The sequence below is a fragment of the Denticeps clupeoides genome, chromosome 2, assembly GCF_900700375.1.
Source record: "Denticeps clupeoides chromosome 2, fDenClu1.1, whole genome shotgun sequence".
Classification (NCBI taxonomy): Eukaryota; Metazoa; Chordata; class Actinopteri; order Clupeiformes; family Denticipitidae; genus Denticeps; species Denticeps clupeoides.
The window spans coordinates 2,844,365-2,851,142 of NC_041708.1; positions in this window are offsets into that span (position 1 = coordinate 2,844,365).

Sequence of the window (6,778 nt, forward strand, 5' to 3'; positions counted from 1 at the left end):
TTATTGTTATTACTATGGAAGAACATCTAAGTGCATTTCCTTGTTTGTTTTAGTTTAACAAAATAATCCTGATTCCTTTCCTTTTATTATCAATTTAATGGAGACACTTCATAATTTAATCTTGATGTTAAAAACGTTGACATTTGTCTGAACAATCAGGAAACTGTATACTGTTCAAATAACAAAAAAACTTTGAAACAAAACTATATGAAGTTCCAACAATAATCTTTTGTTCAAATAATACATTTTTAAAAGTTATACATTTGAATTGGCCTCAAAATTCATTAACACCTGTGCAGTAAGTTGACTTGAAATTTTTGAAGTGAAAGTTATTATCATTGTGATACACTGCAGCACAGCACAGTGCACAAAATGTGTCTTCTGCATTTAACCATCATCCTTGGTGAGCAGTGGGCAGCCATGAAAGGCACCCGGGGAGCAGTGTGTATGGACGTGCTCTGCTCAAAGGCACCTTGGCTGTTCATGTAAGATGGCAACATCGCAGCAGGCAATGATTGGAAGTGCAACAAGGTGACAAGTTATAAAATAGACAGAAAAGACCAGAAAAAACAAAGCCCAGACCATGCAACAGATCGCAATTTTAAAACCACTGTTCTTCTTCTTCATGTATTTGACCGGGTAGACCACAGCCATATAACTATCCATACAAACACATGACATGAACAGAGGTCTCCCATTTACGCTGAAAGAGTAAAGAATATTGAACAACAAGGACGCTGTTCTGTTTTGCCAGATGAAGTAATTGACAAGGCACATGGGGTGAATTAAATTAAAGACCAAGTCTATGATGGTGAGGTGGATCATGTAGGCGTCGCTGCCCAGAACAAGATGCGTAAGAGAAACCTTTGACAGTAGTAGGCACAATCTGCTGTGTCGTTAAGGAACCCAGTGACGAGTGAAGACAACAAAGCTGGACTCTTCATGATAACTCCTATCACAAACGGCCTGCAGAGAAAAGAAAAATTCACCAACTTAATGTCAGAACCATGCATATAGCAACATGAAAGCTGCAATAGTCACAAGGGACACCGGTAAACGAAACAACGGTAGATCAACTGATTGTCTTACCTGATTTCATTTCGTTCTCACAGGAGACAATCTTATAGATTCCTCTGGGGCAGGACTTATATCCTGGTGGAAAATGCATTCATTATGTCAGTCTATAGGAAGCTGAGCTTTGAATACCCGGGTGTGTCTGTCATATCAACGATTTCCATATGCCCACCAGTGAAGACATGAAAACACAGATCCTCAGGTTTGACAGGGATGATATGTATTTTATTTAAAATAGCACACATATTGATGAAATCAGAAAATATGAGATCACTACAGCCTGACACAAGCACCATGCGGAATGTTTAAGCAAAGAAAACATCCATCCACCTGCTCATTAATGAGCGTCCCAAACCAATGATGTTCAGGTGAAAGGATGGCACAACATCTGAACATCAACACACAGAGAACCTATGACATAAATATCATTTGCATTTGAATATATTTTTTAAACAACATATACTTCCAACCCAAGCTGTATTTTAATATAAAAATTGACAAAAGAAAGGAAGCAAACGCATGACTCTCAAACACAGGTATGTAATAATAAATAAAACAGGACCCAGGGACACTCACATATATCACAAAGGTAAAAAATAAATGACCGAACGTGGACGGGACACAGCTAGGATATATTTATACTATATCATTACAGATGGAAACAATCAGGGCAATCAGGAAGCAAGCCCAGAGTCCCAGGAACTGTCAGAAATTTAGTCACGTTTAAAACAGCTCCACAAAAAGGAATTCTTCAGTTTCCCCAGATTATCCAGATAAAGAAGTGGCATGGTTGTACTTCCTGCCATGGGACCTATCAGCATGGGTATGATCACTGAACACAAGAATTCGTTGTTTGTATATGGCATTAGACCTTTGCACAGATGAATGACTACAGTAGGAAGGTAAGACACCACAGTTATGATGAGGCTGTTACGGACAGTCTGGAGAGCTCTCCGTTTCTGTGGGTGGACGCGGTTCTTCCCTGTCGGATCGGGTTTCTTTAGAGCCCATAAGACAGCAACATCACAGCAGGCAATGATCGGAAGTGCAAGAAGATAACACAGCACAAAATAAGGAGAAAAAACCATATCGAATCTACTAGTCAAAAGTAATTCATATCCAACTGTAAAAATACAGATTACCAGGCATAATACGGTTTTGTAAGCACTGTTCTTTAGCTTCCTGTATGTGACAGGGTAGTACACAGCTATGTAGCATTCAAAACAAATGCATGACATAAACAGAGGTCTTCCATTAATGTTCAAAGAGTAAAACAAGTTAAAAACTATGTAAAGTTCGTTAGTGTGGCAAAAGAAGTAATTGATTATGCCCATGGGCAGAATGAAATTAAAGGCCAGGTCCATGATGGTTAGGCTGATCATATAAGCATCATTGGTCTTTCCTCTTCTTTGTCTTTGAATCAGCTCCCACAACAGCGCCACACTTACTGGGAAGCCCACAAGGCAGAAGAATACACTGGCACCTCCCCAGACCAAAGGACCCGATATTATCCCTCTGCAGTAGTAGTCAAACGGTAGTGAGATGTTAGAGCGTCCAGTGACATTTGAGTACCAGGATTCTTGAACATCCATGTAGACTTCAAAAAACACAGAGTAACAAAAACTGCCCTTAAAATTTGTGCATGCAGAGGTCCACAAGGGTCGTTTTGTTGCTTGCCTGGTACCTGTGGAGAAAACAAGGGAGTAGATTCATTAGAGGGGAGCGGGACGAACTTTGAATGCAAAAGTCTGTCCATCATACCAATCATTTTCAGATGTCCACCAATGTATCCATAGTAATGCCATGTTTATTTGTTTATTGCAAATTTTCATACAGGTCATTCAAATTGATCTATAATTATACAAATAAACAAAATAAAAATGAAAAACGACACCATTATGGTCTCAGTATCAGTACCAAATCACTATGTAATATGCTGCGCATCCGAAATATGCCTCCAAGTGCAGGTTGTATTTATTTACTAGAAATTCATGCACACATTTCTTAAGATTTTTTTTATGCTCACAGCATAGGATTTTGGTGAAATATTTACCTGATGATTAAATGACAACATAATGTGGCATTATGGACAGGTTAAGTTTAAGTCTTACCTGTTTGATTAAAAAAAAACATGTTTTCATTCGTAATTATATAACTAAAGTGTATTTAGCCCTTTGCGGGAACAACATGTTGGGTGAAGGAGGCACAGACACATTATATCATTATGAGAGATACCATGAATTCAAAACTGCAGGTCTTGTGGGGTGGGCCCAGAATTTTTCTTCCTTCAAAAATTGTTCATAAACGGTATGAGAAAAAAAAGATAGGACTAGCTACTAATACCACAGGGCATCTTCAGACTTTTTTGGAGTCCAAGCCATGGATGGATCACAGCTGGTCTGGTGACAGGGTCTACACTGCAAACTTCACTCATAACTCCACCAACTGCTTCCTACAGAAGTTCTATGACATCTCTGCAATAGTTGGCGTCATCACAAATAGGGACGACAAGGAGTACAGCAAACTGACCCGGGACTTTGTGGACTAGTGCCAGCAGAACTACCTCCACATCAACACTGGAAAGACCAAGGAGCTGGTGGTTGTCAGGATTGACGGCACCTGGACACATCACCTGTGCCCAATCTGGACAGCTTTGAAAAGCCTGTGGCTCCGCCCCTCTGGAGCGACAGCATTTTCGTGGACTCAGTCATGAACTTGATTTTCGTTTGTGAACCTGTTTGTCTTTAGAATTCTGGCAACCGCCACAAGTCTGTGGGTTTGTTTCTGTTTTCCCCTTTATTTCCCATTAATGGCCACCGAGCCTGGTTTTGTTTCAGTTCTTTTATTGTTATAATTAAAATCCCTTTCCCAGAATGTCCAGACTGCGCTTCTCTCCCCCGTCAGCTTGCCGTCGTGACAGAATATGAATGTCCACCAATGTATACATTGTATTTGTATTTGTCCAATGTATACATAAAAAAGTGAGGAAAATATACAGGCAAGGGCACCCCATGCAGGAGACACTGACAGCACTGAGCAGATCCTTCAGTGGCAGGCTTTGGTGCCCATGATGTGGGACAGCGATTCAGAAGGTCTTTCCTGCCAACTGCTATCTGGCTCTACAACAGCTGACCACACATACATAGACTAACAAATCCACTCTGTACATATATACACTTACATATATTCTATGTATACAGACACACCCAAATATATCAGACATAGACTAACAAATCCACTCTGTACATATATACACTTACATATATTCTATGTATACAGACACACTCAAATATATTTTTATGTATGTACAGATATTTTTAATACTCTCATCCATACTGTCTTGAACTGTCCACTTTCTGTTGTGACAATGTACATTTCCCACTTGTGAATAAGAATCATCTTTTCATCTTATCTTATCATATCTCGCATGTTACGTCCTTTAGGCCGTAGAATGGCTTGGAGTGCTCTGTGTTGTGCGTGTTTCTCTTTTAGGCTGTCTGCTGGGTGGAGACCAATTTCCTCGTCAACTGGCAGCCAATCAACGAACAGAACAGAGAACTACTTAAGGACCATTCCAGCCACCATTCAGGGCTCATTGTTGTGGAGCCAGAGGAGGAGGAAGTGAGAGGAGAGTTTTGGAGTTGGAGTTTTGAAGTGTTGTAGAGTTACAGATAAGCCTTTGTTGTGTGTTAGAGTGATTAGTGTGGTTAGTTGTGGCTTTGTTGTGTATTTGTATTGTCTCTCCTTTCATGGTGTGTTGTCCTCCTGTGAATTGTTGTATATAGCACTTTAGGTTGGTTGTTCACTACTCACTGTAAATAAAAGCACAATATTTCACTTGGGCTTGGTATCTGTGTCTTCCCACAGCACACATTCCCCTCGTTTGTTATGTTTCCTGACCCTAGACAGGGACGTGACTCTTATCTTATTAAGTGAAGATGGCCTTACAGGCTCCTCAAGCGCTGCAAATATAGCATAGAGCTATAAAAATAGAGCTTTGTGGTTGAAGCTCCCAAGCTGTGTAACAACCTTCCTTGGCATGTAAGATCAGCTAAAAACGCACCTTTTCTCTATGGCTTGTAATTACAACTGGGTAAGGAGTGTTTATTAATTGTTTTGGAACTTTCTTTTGCTTTGTGTCTTGTGTTAATGTTTTATTAAATGTTTTATGAAGACCTGTATTCGTTCTTAGCTGTCAATTTTATGTACACATTACCTTATACAGCACCTTGGTCAACTTGATGGTTAAAAGTTGCTCTATAAATAAACTGAATTTGAATGTGAACATGTCGTCTTTACTGTATAGCAAGTGCACCAGTGCACCATGTCCCTAATATTAATGTCTTTTGACGTCCCTACATATTCAAATTAAAACACATAGAGGCAAAGGAGAGTTTCCACTGTCACATCCAACAACCAGCAAAGGAAAACACACACATCTTCTCTGACAGGCAGGTGGGTGAAACATCTAATAGTCTTTATTTACCAGTATTTTCAATTGGATGGTAATGTGGAGTTTTTCAAAGCTCTCAAAAGGTTGTCTGGCATAGTTACACTGGCTGCGTCATGCACAACGGGACCTCCAATAGTACCAGCGATTCTGAAGAGTATGACTACTGGTGCACCGATTACCCAGCCGGTGCTTTGTTCTGGGCTAGTTTCACTGGCCTTTACTTCCTCATAGGCTTCCCAGCCTGCGCTGTGCTGTTGTGGGAGCTCATCCAGAGGAGCGGTCGAGGTGGGACCACTGACATCTACATGTTTCACCTCACTGTCATTGACCTGATCTTTAATTTTTTTTTACCCCTCGACCTCTACAATTACTTATTTTTAAAGAATCTGCCTCTCGCACACTTTTGTGACCTGTTTTTCTGTTTGAACATGATCGGGAGACCTCTGTTCATGTCCTGCTCATCTGTGGACTGTTACATGGCTGTGAAGTATCCCTTCACGTACATGCAGAAGAAGAACAATGTTTATAAGGTCGCCGTTTGTATACTGGCCTGGGGTGTAACTCTGGGCTATGCCGTGTTGTTAATGTCCCAAACAAATTCAATCAGCACTCCTCTCGCTTCAGCCGCTTACTTAATCGCACTCCCGGTCATCATCTCCTGTGACCTGATCATCTTGATTGCTCTAAGGAAATCAGGTCCAGCAGGGAAGAGCAGGCTGCACCCACAGAAACAGAGAGCTCTCCGGGTCATTCTCAACAGCCTCATCATAGCCTTTGTGCTGTACTTCCCTCCGATAGCCGTGCATATTATTAGAGGTTTCCTGAATTTGAGCACTGAAGGGTTCCTGTGCTATGCGATCACTCCTGTTCTCGTCACTCCCATGGCTTGTAGCACGGTTATGCCACTTTTCAGTTTGGTCAAGATGGGGAAACTGAAGGTCTTAATAAGCTGCTTCAGAAGGTTTTAATTTGGACAGTTTTATTGTTTGGCTGCTTTGCTGGGAGGATTGTCACAAGTGATCTTCATCATAAATCCATGATGTTAAACTGGAGAGGGGTTTTCTGACTATTAATAACTATTAATGTTAAGGTAACTGGGTGGAAAACACACAAACTAATCAACAAATCCATTTAATTTTAATTTGATATTTTCATATAAGGCAACCTGAACAGCTTTTTTTGGATCTTTGTATGAGTGGTCCAGCATGAAACCAAGACTTGTATGTTTATTCAATTTTGTAATTTAGCTTT